We start from the raw sequence: 16,888 nt of genomic DNA on the forward strand, positions 1-16,888 counted from the left end.
CAGATGGCTAATGGCTGATAGAAAGTCTCAAATAAATACATAAGCAAAGCTCTTTTTTAAGATAGTCAGTGAAAAATTGGGGATATAAAGGCTGGTGCCCTGCAATAAGGTTCTTTTCATTCTGACCTTTGGGGAACCCAAATCCTGACCTTCTAAAGCAAAACCTTCAAACTCCCTCCTGTAAGACATTTTCATGCCATGCACCTATCTGTGCCTTCAGGAGAAAGCTTCATGTGTTAAATCCCTAAATGTAATGCAGTATGTGTTCAAAGCTATGCAGAGCTCCCAGGAAGAGATCCCCCTGCAAGGAAGGTACCAAGTGAAAAGAGTTTTATTTTCATAAAGATAAAGGAAACCCAGGATAGATCACCCAGTCCTTTCTTAAATGTCATGGGAAACCGGGATATTCAGTTCAATGAGGAAAACTAGCAGAGTGGAAAGTAAACACTAAGATAAAACATAGAGATGCAAAATGAATAATTCATAAAATATCTTTTAAATCATCATATATTCAAGTACATATCTCATTCTAGAAAAGTTAAAGATTATTTTAAAAAGTAATATTTAGAGAATAAAACAGGACTCAGAGATTTAAAAGTATGTCTAAATAAAAATATTTTTAATAGAATGGCTAGAAAATGTGGTTGAGGAAATCTTCCATAATAAAGAAGAAAAAGACAAACAGAAAATACGATAGAAAAGGAAAGAAATAAAATATCAGTCTAAAAAGTCCAAAAGCTGTACTTGGAATCATTGGATTCTTCACTTCTATGCAGTCACAGGAAAAAAAAAGAAGAAAAATTCCAGTTTTACTTAAAAATGTCCTAATTGACCAGTAAAAAGTATCAATTTTGTTAAATCTTGACTCTTCAGTCCAGGCCTTTTTAATATTCTGAGTGACAAAATCAAGAGTGTGCAGAAAGCACTTCTGGTGCATAGTGAAGTATGACTGTGTGGAACAAATGTACTTATGAGATGGTTTGAACTGCAGGAAGAATGTGCTAATTTTTTCACAGAATATCATTTTATCCTTGAAAGAATGTCTGACAATCTATGGCTATTCAGACTTAGGTATTTGGCAGATATTTTCTCAGAAAAAAAAAAAAAAAGATGGAGAACAAAGTTAGAAGACTGACAATACCAAACTTTGAGACTTATTATAAAGCTACAGTAATTGAGACAGTGTGGTATTGTTGAAAGAATAAGTTCTCTTTCTTTATAGAGCCTATGCTCTAGTGAGGGAGACAGACAAGAAATAAACAAATAGAAAAGACATCATTAAAATTCCTATAAATCAACAGCAAATAAATAAATAACTTGATTGAAATTGGACAAAGGACTTAAATAATCATTTCTCCAAAGAAGACATGCAAACAGCCAACAGGTATATGAAACAGGTATATAAAAAGAAGCTGAACATCATTAATCATCAGAGAAATGCAAATCAAAACCACAATGAGATATCACCTCACACCTGGCTATCATAAAAAAAACCCAAAAAACAAACAAAACAAAAAACATAACAATGCTGGCAAGGATGCAAGGATGTGGAGAAATTGAAACTCTTGTACACTGTTGCTAGGAATGTAAAATGGCACAGCCATTATTGAAAATAGTATGGAGATTACTCAAAAAATTAAAAATAGACTACAATATGACCTAGCAATTCCAGTTTTGGGTATATGTACAAAATAATTGAAGTCAAAATCTTGAAGAGATATTAACACTCCAATGTTCACTGCAGCATTATTCATAATAGCAAAGGTATGGAAACAACCTAAATGTCCATCAAAAGATGAATGGATCAATAAAATGTGGTATGTATATACAATGGAATATCATTCAGCCTTAAAAAAGAGGAAGATATTCTGGTGGGGGATGCTGATAACAGGCAAGGCTACATATGCGTAGGGATAGGGGAATGTAGGAAATCTCTGTATTTTTGTGTCAATTTTGCTGTGAACCTAAAACTGCTCTAACAAAATAAAGTCTTCTACAAAAAGGGAATTTTGCCGTATGCAACAACATGGATGAACCTTGAGGAAATGATGGTAAGATCAGCCAGTTGCAGAAGGATAACTATTGTATGATTCCACTCACATGAGGTATCTAAAATAGTCAAACTCATAGTAACAGAGAGTAGAATAGTGGTTGCCAGGGTCTGAGGGAGGGGGGAAAATGGGGGCGTTGCTGTCCAGCAGGTATAAAGTTTCAGTTATAGAAAATGAATAAGTTCTAGAGATCTGCTGTACAACATTGTGCCTACCACTAATGCTACTGTATAGTGCACTTAAAAATCTGTTAAGAGGATAGATCTCTTGGCAAGTGTTCTTACCACAATAAAAAAAAGTAAGATAAGAAATAACTGAAGACTGCCATTAGTCCTATAAAGAAAACAGGCACAGTTTCATTTTTTAGTTAGTTTCCCTACCTTTGTCTGCATATAACTCCATTCTACTCACCCTTCATTGTACAAGTCTAACCCCACCCTCAGTGAAATACTTCAAACTAGCACATCCCACATTGACTCTTCCTTCTCACTGATTCTAAAGCCTCTACAGACAGAATCATATGGTTTCATATTAAATCGTTGCTTTTTCTTTTCTTTTCACTTGTACTAATTTTGACTCCTTATCCAGAGATGAAAACTCCTGAAAACAAGGATGCTGTCTTGTACTTCTTTGTATGCTTCACAGTGCTTTGCATTCTTTTGAACTGAGCATGATGTAGAAATTACCTAAATACTGTGAAATGACTGGGGAAATAATATCCCTAAAAATATCTCCCATAATAATTCATCACTTAGAAAACATTTAAATAAAGCCATCTCTCCAATTTCCTCTTGATATTATCTTTTAAAAATTTCTCTTTTTAAATATCCTTTTTGAAGGTCCCTCTAACATAAAGAACTTTGGTTTTGACTGTGTAATTATTATTTAGAATCACATTTGTTTCTCTCACTTTTTTTCTCACACTGTTATTCATACAAATATACTAGAATCTTCAGAAATTACCAGATTTCAAAAATTGCTTGCTTAAGTTGTATGTAAGTAATTATGAATTTCTCTATTTCACTATTACAGGCTGAACTGTGAACTCCAAAATTCATGTGTTAAAGTTCTAACTGTCAGTACCTCAGACTGGGGCTGTATTTGAACATAAGGTCTTCAAAGAGGTAACTAAGTTAAAATTAGGTTATTAGTGTGGGTCCTAATCCAATATGACTGATGTCCTTATAAAAAGAAAATTAGGACACAGACACACACAGGTGGAAGACCCAGGAAGGAGAAGATAGCCATCTACAGGTCACGGAGAGAGGCCTCAGAAGAAATCAACCATGTCCACACCTTGATTTCAGACTTCAAGACTCCAGAACAGTGAGAAAAATTTCTGTTAAGGCACCCAGTCTGTGGGACTTTGTTATGGCAGCCCTAGCAAACGAATACATTTACTCATAGGGATATAGAAGAAATTCATGAGCTATAAAAAAGAATTCATATAAATATCATAAATATAAATTGATTCTACCATACAGTCTCCAAACTCTTTACTCAAAAGAGAAAGAGACAGACAGACAGAGAGAGAAATTAAGAAAGGAAATAAATTTACTGTGACCTACTAAGTTCCAAGGCCTTTGCTAGGCTTTGAACATAAGCACATATGATTGCCTCATCATAAATGAGATGTGATGTGTTAAAACACCTGTCAATAAACAAAATCTATAACTTTTAAAAAAATCCATAAATACAGCAACAAATATCAAAAGAAATAGCCCAAAGAGTTGAGATTGTATCTACTGCCTAGGAATTTGGGTAGGGGAGAATTCTCACTTGTGACTTCAATAACTAAATTTCACCCTAATAGCTCCAAAATCTCTCTCATATCCCTAACTATCCTCTTAATCTTCAGTACATGTATCCTACTACATCGTAGGAATTTCTACCTGACTATAATGAAGTCACTGCAAACTTTACATGACCAAAATAAAATCCATTTTATTTTTTCCATGTATGCTTCTTTCCCAATAGATTTCTGTTATGAATTTTTGTGTCCCCTGCTAAATTCATATGTTGAAATCTTACTCCCAAGGTGTGGTGGCTAGGGGGGTGATTAGGTTGTAAGAGTGGAGCCCTCATGAATGGAATTAGTGCCCTTACAGAAGGCACACCCCTGAGAGCTCTTTATCCCTTCTGCTGTGAGACAGTAAGACCAGCTGGCTGTCTGTCAACCAAGAAGCATATTCTCATCAGACACTGAATCTGCTGCCTCCTTGATCTTGGACTTCCCAGCCCTCAGAACATTGAGAAATAAATGTTTGCTATTTAAGCCACCCAACCTATGGTATTTTTGTTATAGCAGCCTGAACTAAGACAGCTTCTGACAGTAAATGGTCCCCAACGCAGGCATCAGAGGTAAAAACCAGATAGTCATCATTTTTTTCCCCTATCACCACCATGGCATTTCCCAGGTGCCTTTCTGATCTGAGCAAGCCCACTTAATTCTTCACTTTATATTCTCAGGAATGTTTTATTTTCCCTCCATTCCCACTAAAACTGCTTAGCTCAGGACCCCATTATTTCTCACTCCCCTGACTATCATTGCTGAGGAAACACTAGAGTGATCTTTCCAAAATGCAAATCTAAGCATGTCACTCTGCCGCTTAAAATTCTCCAATGGCTTGCTTTCCCCTGCCAAACCACTTAGCATGGCACAAAGGCCATCAATGATTTGATGCCTACTTAACTTTCCATCACCAGATCTATTACTGCCCACTATGCACCATGTTCCAGGAATACTGAACTGCAGTCAACTTTCAATTTCCCAAGGATAGATTAACCACGTTATAGGAAAAAAAAAAAAAAAAAAAAAGATGAAAATAAGCCAAAGACAGCTTATTTGTAAAGAAAAAGAAGTAAAACTTGTGAATAAGAGAAAAATCTACATATCAGAATGAGTCTATTACTTATAATTATATAGGAACCATTCCATTTTTACATTGTACCTACTGCAAATCAGGAACGCCCCTCCACCTGGACAGTTAGAGGTGAATATGCTTGCTTACAGCAGTCTGTTAGCCTGTTAACTGCTCTTTGGTGCAGGAGCAGCTTTTTGCAGTTTGTCTGAAGCTCTGGGCAAAATTCTATTTCTTAGGGCAGTGACGGTACTAGAAGTCTCTTTGCTCTGCCTTCTCCCAAGACTTGTTTTTATTTATTTTTCTTAAACAGAGAATCTGGAGAATGACAATGAAGGTGGGATGGAGAGCACTGAAGAACAAAGCCCAGAATTTTGCTTTGAAGCCTTTGTGACCTTGAACTGACAAATGTGGTCCAAAATTCTCTCAGTTCATTGTTACACTGAGGTTTGCCTTACTGAGAACTGAGGGGGCAGTCTGGGGTTGTAGCGAAAAAAACTTGAGAATGGCAGGTAATTTAATTTCCAAGCTGATGGCCTGACTGTGCTGCCGGTGAACTAGTACTTGTGCAATGATGAAGGAGAGGATGACAGTGAGAGGGAAGGATTTGCTGACAAAAACAAGGCAGCTCCGAATAACTTCTTGCTGGGATATTTAGAAAACAAAAAGTAGAGTTTATTCAATGAAAAAGATTGTTTTCATCGGAAAAAGGGAAGAGGAGAAAGAGGAGGGGGAGGAGGAGAAAGAGGAGGGGCAGGAGGAGAAGATCTACTCAGCTCAGAGCAGACTATTTCAATATTTTAATGAAATACATTTGAATTAAATATCTACCTTGTATCACAGTTGTGTTGAATTGTGTCTGAACAATGTTTTTTCTGTATTCACCCAATTTCCATTACCCTAGTCAATAGGATAATATAGAGTGGATATAATTTTCCAAAACAATGATTCATTAATATCCTATGCCCTTTTATATTTGTCCTCAATTTACTTCCTCCATATGGAATCCTTGCCTCCACTGCTACACCTAGCTGTACTCCCATTATATGAATGGACACATACCCAGATTTCTAGACTCAGCTCAAATGGTACTGCTGTTTGGGAACTTTGATTGTCCCCAAGACGTAGAGTGGTTCACCTGACCCTTTGTGTTGTTCTGTGTACAATTCTAACATTCCTAATCCTATGGTACTATATTTATTTACATGTCTGTCTCCATGTTTAAAATGTAAGACTCCTTGGGGAATTAGTCTTATTAACTCTTATCCTCTATACATATGCCAATGCCAGTTACAGGGATGGATTTTAAGGCTGGCTGAGAGTCACTACAGTAGGTGAGAGAGTGTGGCTTGGAGTCACAAATGTGCTTTGATATCTGGCTATGACACGTCCTCTCTGGGTGATTTTGAACAACTTACTTGGACTCTTATTATTAGTCTCCTCATCTGTAAAACAAAGAAAATTCTACTACACTCATATAATATATGAAATAGTTAGCCAAGTGACTTGAACGGTAAGGACACTAATCGGTACCTATATACAATAAAAGAAAGAATGAGTCAAAAAAATAAAATCTAAAACATACATGTGACTATACTGATTCTAATACATAAACAATTCAGAAAAACATCTCTACCCACTGTCAATTGGAATGTGTGTGGAATTATTTTTCCGGAATTAATGGTGAATTACTGTATTTCTATGATTTTACACTACTTCTCTTGTGGCTAGCAGAATGTGCCACCCCAAAATATGCCTCTTTGGCTTGGATTATTTGGAACTGATAATTTTAAGGAAAACCAGACACATGAGAAGCTCTGAAAACAGAGTAGGAATTACCTTTTGGTATGAAAAATTTACATTAGAAAGTGGGCCTGTACCAGGAAGAGAGCTATTACCTGAGATAAATTTTTCATCTCAGAGAGTTATCTGCAAGGCAGGGCAACCTTTGTTTACTAAACATCTCCTATTCTCACTTTTCCATGAATAGCCTTCTCTTCTTTGAAGCTGTAGACCCCTTTCCTTAACTCAGGAAATAAATGGTATATAAAACATAAATGGTATATAAACCTCCATAGTATAGCCATCTTTTGAATCTTATATCTTTGTGGGGCTCCTGTACATAGATAATTTTTTTTTCTCTTGTTAATCTGTCCTTTATTACAAGGGATATCGGCCAAGAGTCTAGGAGGGTAGAGAGAAAATTGTTTCCTCCCTCCCCCTTACCACTAGTTAGATTCATTCACCTGGAGGCTGGTTGAGATTAGTAGTGTAATTCCTGACAATGGAAAAGAATAATGCTAATTGCCTGTGGTGATCACTCCAAAGTGATCAAGTTCAAGTCACATATAAAATGGCTTATTAAGATAGAAAAAATAGAATATTAGAACCTCAATTTATATTTGTAACTGTTATAAACAAGGGAGATTAACAGCATTCAAAGACAATTTAATTCTTTGTTTGACTTTTACGTATGCATTGTTTAGGAGAAAGGTTTAAAAGAATCATTTCCCTGCTGTTAAGGGGCTCAGCTTAAGCAAGGTCTAAAGAGGGTTAAGTTAAATAATGACCTTCTCTGTTTTGGACTGAGTTGTGTTCCACCATCACCTGCCTCCCCAAATCCATACATTGAAGTCCTAACCTCCAGTGTAGACTACATTTGGAATAGGGTCTTAGAGAGGTAACTAAGGTTACAGTAGGTCATAAGGGTGGGACCCTAATCCAATAGAACTGGTGTCATTATAAGAAGACACTATACCAGGGATGTGAGCACAGAGGAAAGACCACATGAGGACACAGTGAGAAGGTGGTCATCTGCAAGCCAAGGAGGCCTGGGGAGAAACCAAACCTACTGACACCTTGATCTCGGACTTCCAGGCTCCACAACTGTGAGAAGATAAATTTCTATTGTTTAAGCCACCCGGTCTGTAGTATTTTGTTATGGCAGCCCTCACTGACTAATACACTGACATATATCTGCTAACTTATTAGGAGCAGACCAGAGCACTGGGAAAGTTATTTAAAAGAGTCTGAGACATTTTGAAGGTCCAGGCTGACCTTAGGAGCACAATAGGAGAAGTACAATAGGAGCCACTGAGAGAAAACTCACCCTAAATTAAAGCAGATCTGAACCTTACCTCTAAAATATATTCCAATTACCTACTTCCAAATTATTTCTAAGACCTCCACTGCTTCCACTTCCACTGCTACCACACTAGTCCAAGCTGTCACAAACTCTCACCTGAACTCCTATACCAGCCTCCTAAAGTTCACCAGCATCCATCCTTTTCCTCTCCCATAGTACAGTCTTCACACAGCACTGAGTAATCATTTTAAAACAGAATCTCATCACCCTTGGCCCTCCTCTCCTGTGGCATGAAGCTCCTGCTACTCCAGCCACATTAGCCAGAAACTGCCAAGCATTTTCTGGCCTTAAGGGGTTTTTACTTGCTATTTTCTCTGCCCAGAAAGCTCTTCCTAAGACAACTTCACAAGGCTAGATCTTGCATGCCATTCAAGTATAAGCTCAAATAGCATCTCCTTGGCAAGGACTTTATGGAAACTCTTCTCTCTTTTATTTCACACTGCTTTTCCCCATCTGACATTTTCATAAATTTTTATGCATTTACTATCTACTCCAGCTAAATGCAAGTTCATGAAGATAGGGATTTGAGCTGCTTTTCTCACCCCTGTGTCTCTAGTTCCTTGAAAAGGCATAATCTAAATATATAATGATTAATAAATGCTCCCTATTCTAGTAGAAATTCTAGTTCTAGAAATAATTGGGGCTGATACTAGAAATACCCCCAATTCAATCGCTCTGATGCTTAGGATATGCTTTGGGCAAAAGGGCTGTGTATGAATGTGAGAGAGAAAGAGATAAATTGAAAAACTGACCATCTAGAATTATTATCACCTGGAACCTGAGCAGTTTCATGGATTTTTCTTTTTTCTTTTGTTTTGATATCCCTGAATATGTGGGACACTGGAAAACAGATCTTTTTCTTTAAGTAGCAACGGCATCTCAAATTTCTGATGCTAAGTTTCATCAGTGAACCTGGTTAAGGCAGCAAGTAGTGACCTGGTACTGCTCCTTCCATGGCAGTCATGGTAAATGGGGACATTTCTAAGGTTGGGTGCCAGCTCTCTACTAAGTAGTGAGGCATGGCTAGAAGAGGGAGTATCTAAAGGTCGGCAATTAAGATCTTCCTCAGGAAGTAGACCTGGGTTCCTTTTAGAGATTGCAAACAATAGGAAGATCCATTTAAAATCGAAGTAAGCAGAGAGCTGCAGCTGCTTGTGTTTTCTGCACTCTCTGGGGATGGCTGAGGGAGACGGGAAGCAGGTGATAGCTGAGAACTGGAATTTGACGATCAGCGCTGGAGCTGAGTAGGGTTCCCTTTCCTCCAGGTAAACCAAGATTTCATTTTTAAGATGGGAAGTCTAGGAAACTCAGCCGTCATTTTACCTAGCACTCCACAGGCCTGTGCCTCCACCATCACCCCACATAACCAGTACAAGAAAACAACCTATGAGTGTAACACGTAGAGAAAATGATTAAGCAAAACAAGATCTTCATTTAATTTCTTGTACAGTGTGGTAAAAGATCTTAAAGTAGAGAATGAGGAGAACGGTTAGAACTTTTCAGAGAATCCAGCACCTTCAACACAAGGAAACAGCTTAGAATTTAAAAAAAAAATTTAAACACATAGACAGTGAATATGAAGTATGTGTTTGAAAAATACCGTCAAGAACATCAATGCATGTGGATTTGAAACACTTGATACTGGGTCATGCAGTGATCTTCAAACTAATTTTCTGAATGAGAATCTTCCAAAAAAAAGATTGAATGAAGAAAAAACAAAATTGGTGAAGCAGGTTCAAGAGAAAGGAGACTTTCTTCAAAGGCTAAAACTAGTTAAAATGTATAGATCAAAAAAGGTCTGTCTCAGACACAGCTGTTAACAAAGAGGTGGAGAAGCTGCAGCCAGCTGTTGCTCTGAGTTGCAGTCAGGTGTGTCTAAGAAATCAAGGTTTACTCAGTTGATAGACCACTATGGGTTAGATGAGAATGGCTACACTATAACAGAAATGATGAAGAACTTATAGGTGTTTAATTAATAATTTTTTTCCAGAATATCTTTGTAAATGATAACTTAATTAAAAGATACTTATACATTTTAAAGGGAAGATATAAACCATTAAGGGCTTAGAGAAAGATATTATGGTGAACCTGGATCAACTGAGGGCATTCTATTATATAAACATAAGCTAAGATCTAAAATGAAAATTTAGTACTTTGAATAAATTTTTCAAAACACTTGACAGTTAAAAAAAATTTTTAATCATGTTTAAAAAAATTTGTACAATTTTGGATGTAACTTTTAGGTATTTTTTGATTTCCTCTTTGATTTCTTCAGTGATCTCTTGGTTATTTAGTAATGTATTGTTTAGCCTCCATGTGTTTGTGTTTTTTACATTTTATTCCTTGTAATTCATTTCTAATCTCATAGCGTTGTGGTCAGAAAAGATGCTTGATATGATTTCAATTTTCTTAAGTTTACCGAGGCTTGATTTGTGACCCAAGATGTGATCTATCCTGGAGAATGTTCCGTGCGCACTTGAGAAGAAAGTGTAATCTGCTGTTTTTGGATGGAATGTCCTATAAATATGAATTAAATCTATCTGGTCTATTGTGTCATTTAAAGCTTCTGTTTCCTTATTTATTTTAATTTTGGATATTCTGTCCATTGGTGTAAGTGAGGTGTTAAAGTCCCCCACTATTATTGTGTTACTGTCGATTTCCTCTTTTATAGCTGTTAGCACTTGCCTTATGTATTGAGGTGCTCCTATGTTGGGTGCATATATATTTATAATTGTTATATCTTCTTCTTGGATTGATCCCTTGATCATTATGTAGTGTCCTTCCTTGCCTCTTATAACATTCTTTATTTTAAAGTCTATTTTATCTGATATGAGTATTGCTACTCCGGCTTTCTTTTGATTTCCATTTGCATGGACTATCTTTTTCCATCCCCTCACTTTCAGTCTGTATGTGTCCCTAGGTCTGAAGTGGGTCTCTTGTAGACAGCATACAGATGGGTCTTGTTTTTGTATCCATTCAGAAAGCCTGTGTTGACCTACTAAAGAATGGACTTGAGGATATGGGGAGGGGGAGGGGTGAGATGTGACAGGGTGAGAGAGTGTCATGGACATATATACACTACCAAATGTAAAATAGATAGCTAGTGGGAAGCAGCCGCATAGCACAGGGAGATCAGCTCGGTGCTTTGTGACCACCTAGAGGGGTGGGATAGGGAGGGTGGGAGGGAGGGAGATGCAAGAGGGAAGAGATATGGGAACATATGTGTATGTATAACTGATTCACTTTGTTTTAAAGCAGAAACTAACACACCATTGTAAAGCAATTATACTTCAATAAAGATGTTAAAAAAAAAAAAGAAAGCCTGTGTCTTTTGGTTGGAGCATTTAATCCATTCACGTTTAAGGTAATTATCAATGTGTATGTTCCTATGACCATTTTCTTAATTGTTTTGGGTTTGTTTTTGTAGGTCCTTTTCTTCTCTTGTGTTTCCCACTTAGAGAAGTTCCTTTAGCATTTGTTGTAGAGCTGGTTTGGTGGTGCTGAATTCTCTTAGCTTTTGCTTGTCTGTAAAGCTTTTGATTTCTCCATCAAATCTGAATGAGATCCTTGCTGGGTAGAGTAATAATGGTAGTAGGTTCTTCCATTTCATCACTTTAAGTATATCATGCCACTCCCTGCTGGCTTGTAGAGTTTCTGCTGAGAAATCAGCTGTTAAGCTTATGGGAGTTCCCTTGTATGTTACTTGTCGTTTTTCCCTTGCTGCTTTCAATAATTTTTCTTTGTCTTTAATTTTTGCCAATTTGATTACTATGTGTCTCGGTGTGTTTCTCCTTGGGTTTATCCTGTATGGGACTCGCTGAGCTTCCTGGACTTGGGTGGCTATTTCCTTTCCCATGTTAGGGACGTTTTCAACTATAATCTCTTCAAATACTTCCTCTGGTCCTTTCTCTCTCTCTTCTCCTTCTGGGACCCCTATAAGGCGAATGTTGTTGCATTTAATGTTGTCCCAGAGGTCTCTTAGGCTGTCTTCATTTCTTTTCATTCTTTTTTCTTTATTCTGTTCCATGGCAGTAAACTCCACCATTCTGTCTTCCAGGTCACTTATCCGTTCTTCTGCCTCAGTTATTCTGCTATTGATTCCTTCTAGTGTAATTTTCAGTTATTTTATTGTTCATCTCTGTTTGTTTGTTCTTTAATTCTTCTAGGTCTTTGTTAAACGTTTCTTGCATCTTCTTGATCTTTGCCTCCATTCTTTTTCCGAGGTCCTGGATCATCTTCACTATCATTATTCTGAATTCTTTTTCTGGAAGGTTGCCTGTCTCCACTTCATTTAGTTGTTTTCCTGGGGCTTTATCTTGTTCCTTCATCTGGTACATAGCCCTCTGCCTTTTCATCTTGTCTGTCTTTCTGTGAATGTGTTTTTTTTTTCCACAGGCTGCAGGATTGTAGTTCTTCTTGCTTCAGCTGTCTGCCCTCTGGTGGATGAGGCTATCTAAGAGGCTTGTGCAAGTTTCCTGATGGGAGGGACTCTGGATGTAACTTTTAATACATTATTTTATTTTGGTAAAAGAGTTCTATTATAAATGTTAAAAATAATCCAGTCAGTGAATGTCTAATCCTAAACTGGTCTAAAAATACCTGCATCTCTTCTAAGTTTATGACCCTTGCTTCCATCCTTTTATCACATATTTCCATCTGGATGGTCTAGCAGGTAATTAAACTCATATGTTCAAAACTTTTAAATAAATAAAATCAAAATAAGCAAGTCTAATCATGTTGGGCAAATTTTAAGGTAGGTAATCTTACTAAAAGATTGAACCTCCTGATATTCTGAGCAGGTTGGGACTTGGAATCACATTAATGTGAAATTTTAAAAAATACGGTGCTATTTTGTTCTGACAGAATAGCAATCTCTGAGATCTCTCATGCACTTACTTTTATTCACCCAAGTTCTATGTCTACATCTCTCTCTCTCTTCATATATATATATATATATATGTGTGTGTATATATATATATACATATATGTATACACACACACACACACATACACATAGATATATACACACACATATATATACTTTTTTTCCCCCCCTTATAACTTCTACTCATTTCGAGATGGGGTTGAAGGGGCCATAGTTGACCATGAGTCAGTTAGAAACAACTATCCATTAACTTCTCTGCTGAAGTCCCTAGAATTGCCTTGTATCAGATTGACCTTCCCAGTCTGTCTGTATGACAGGCATTCTATGGCTTCTAATATAGGATTTTGTTAAAATTTCTGTTTCATTTTGGAGTCACATGTATTTTTATAATAGACATTTTTTCCCTACTTGAGATAGCCAGAATGAAAGTCTCTGTTCCTGGTAACCAAATTCTGTAGAGAACAGTGCTCAGGAAGTATTAATCTCAGTAGACCTTGTCCTAAATATATCATTATTATTATGTTCAGGTCTTGGTTTTCAGCTTTGTGAAGACTTTGAAAAATAGGAAATGTGCTTAGAAGATGAAAATCATGATGTAGAAGGGTCTGAGAACCATGCAACTCTGAATGAAATAAAGAAAACTAGGTGTCTAACCAGATATTGCAAATGTGGGAGCAGGGGCTGGGAAAAATAGTACTGCTTTCATCAACTGACAGAATGCCTATGAGTGCAAATGATGATTAATGGTAGAGCCTTAAAAAATGTGTAAACCATTTGACTCAGAAATGCGACATCTAACACTGTACCCTAAACTCTGCAAATAATTAGTTATATGGATAGTCATCACAATATTTGTAATTTCCAAAAAAACCTAAAAATTAAATATTTATATATAGGTAATTATTTAAATATATAATTATATAGTATACAAACATTGTATAAAGTATATAAACATTAAAATGATATTGTAGAAGTGTTTATTGACCTAGAAATCAATGTTTATGACGAATTAAAATTGAAAGGAAGTTTATATATAATTTTTTAAAATGTCATAAATTTTAACTTTTCTAGATAAAGTTTTAAACCAGAGTTCGACAACAAAAATTACTGATATCTTTAAATCTATTCTGTCCATTTCTAAACTCACTTGCTGATTAGCATTAATATTAAATTTTGATTTCAATTAATTAAAATCATTTTTACAGTGTGCTTCTTGAGCAATGTTTTCTTTTAATATCATATGAGAATCAATGAATTAGTATTTTATTCTGGTTTGAGCACACTGTATATTAGAAGGTTCCAATATTTTAAAAATTGCTTCAAATGGTTATTCTATCCTGGATAATTTATTACTCTGTTCTTATTATTAAAATATGAAAGTCATTGTAGTTACTACCCAACTCTTGACACTGCCAAATAATTAATACTGTAAAATTTACAGACTAGAAATACGTGAGTATAAATATAAATATATTACTGGGAAAAGGTTAAAAAATAAATACTGTCACAAATAAATGATCTTTGGTGCTCCCATTTGCCATGTTCCTGTCTTTCCCAAATAATTTAATATATCTATTCACTTGAAAATAAAAACATATAAAACCTCCATGTTATAGCAGATTTCAGGGGGAAATGTTGACCATTTAAATAATGTTACCCAAATATTATGTCATTTCAACTCAATACTTTCAGTTGAATTGGACGGGATAGCTGCCAGCTGGAGCATACTCTTGAATCAGAAAATTTTTAAAAATTGTGATTTGTAAAGTGAGCATCATCCTATAATCCTTTATTTTGTAATTTATTAAATCACAAATGTCATATTTTAAATGTGAATCATAAAACAAAAATGCATGTGCTTTTTATAAAGAAACTCAGAATGAGCATCCCTATGTGATCCCTTAATTGTACCCTCATTTTCATACCTGGAAATCCATGAGATAAGGACTTGGTATACTAGAAATAAGTCACAATATAATGTTCCTGAATAAAGAATGCAACTCTGAATTTGCAAATGCATACAGTTCTCATTATATTGGGGATTTAAAACAAAATGGTAACCTTATTGATTTTTTAAGAAGAAGGAATGGTAAGATGATCTGGAGATGTGATTTTTGTCATTCTACACCAAGTATTTTCCAACTTTGACTAGATTTCTCACAACCAGAATTCCCTCTGAAAAATATGGATGGCAAAATATCATGAGAGAAAAAAATACATGAATGCTTAGGTTTAATTTGCATGGAAATGATTTGGAGGTATATTGGCTATTTCAAAAAAAGAAAAACATGTTTCAAGGGGGCTGTCCAGATAAATTTTCAAATAGTAGAATATGGTTAAATAATTTTGAAATTTTCCTGATAGTATATATTATAGCTATGTTCTATAACTATGCAGCTTTTATGTAATCTATTGTCCATCCAATGGAAATATAAAAAGTATTCTAACTTAAGAAGTCTCGACAAAATTTTGCCTCCATTAAAGGCAATATTACAGATGATGAGGTCAGATCCATTTTAAAAAAAAACAAAAAATGTTCTTCCCAATTGAAATCTTAGCAGTCCTTAAAATGTCACAAGTATTATTCATGTCTCACTATTCCAGTAACTACAGAGTCCTCCTGCAAAGCTCTTAATCTCTAAAATAACAGAATCTTTTTTCCTCCCACACATAATCTCATTATTAGTCAATTCAGCACAGAATAATCTCATCACTGGCCTTTTGCCTACTGTCCATCTTTGATACATCCAAATCTACATATATAGAACGATTATACCCACAATTTAAAAACCTAAAAGCAAACAACTTTTTAAAGGTGCACATGATTTATGGTCACCTTTTTCCCATACTACTGAAGATATTCCTTCAACGGTTATAGTTTAAATATGGAACCTTATTAATTAGAATTAAATTGATGCAGACATTTATTTCAACTTTGTGCTGATACTGATTATGAAAAGAGAAAAAACAGAAATTTGATATTGATGCTCAAGTACAAATTATTATTATTTTTTAAAATTTACCTAAATCTAGGTATATATGAACCCCCCCCCCAATCCTCTGTGATCAGATGCCATCTATCCAAGTCTAATTTGGGTTGAACAAAACTGCCAAATCCAGTAATTCCCCCTTATCTGAGGTTTCAATTTCCATGGTTTCAGTTATCCAAGGTCAACCAAGATCTGAAAATATTAAATGGAAAATTCAAGAAATAAACAATTCATAAGTTTTAAATTGCACACTGGTCTGAGCAGCATGCCAATATCTTGTGCAGTCCTGCTCCGTCCAGGCTAGGGTCCCCAATCATCAACATAGTCTGTTCCTGACATCCAACCATCTATGTAGTCATCACTCAGCGATCCAGGATCACCCAAAGCAAATGATTCTCCTTGTGCTGGATAGTCAGAAGTAGTAGTAGCCTAATGCTATCTCACACTACCTGTGCCATTCACCCCACCTCACCTCATCACATAGTCATTTAATCATCTTACATCATCACCAGAAGAAAGGTGATTACAGAACAATATTTTGAGAGAGAAGAGAGAGAGACCACATTCACATAACTTTACAACATACTCTTATAATTGTTCTATTTTATGATTAGTTATTATTGTTAATCTCCTTCTATGCCTAATTTATAAATTAAACTTTATCATAGGTATGTATGTATAGGGAAAAAAACAGTCTATAGAATTTGGTATCATCCTCAGTTTCAGACATCTACTGGGGGTCTTGGAATGTATCCCCCCAAAATAAGCAGGACTACTGTAGTAAAAGGACTCAGGTCTGATTGTTTAACTCAATTGAAATGAATAATACTCACCAGATCATGATATGATTCCAAGCTATTTGTTATATTCCAACATGAGATAATGCCTACAGTATATGGGCAGACTTCTGGAATGACCTCTTTGACTCTCTTGATTAATTTTCTAGCTCTAATTAA

At 35.7% G+C, this 16,888-nt stretch overlaps 1 protein-coding gene and 1 pseudogene across 1 annotated transcript in view; one reads left to right on the forward strand and one right to left on the reverse strand.

Moving 5' to 3' along the window:
- The window catches only part of LRP1B (LDL receptor related protein 1B), a 1,897,582-nt gene that overhangs the window by 558,274 nt on the left and 1,322,420 nt on the right, over positions 1-16,888 (reverse strand). The window lies entirely within an intron of this gene.
- LOC118897905 lies at positions 9,332-10,029 on the forward strand (annotated as a pseudogene).

This window comes from Balaenoptera musculus, chromosome 7 (assembly GCF_009873245.2).
Source record: "Balaenoptera musculus isolate JJ_BM4_2016_0621 chromosome 7, mBalMus1.pri.v3, whole genome shotgun sequence".
In the NCBI taxonomy this organism is placed as follows: Eukaryota; Metazoa; Chordata; class Mammalia; order Artiodactyla; family Balaenopteridae; genus Balaenoptera; species Balaenoptera musculus.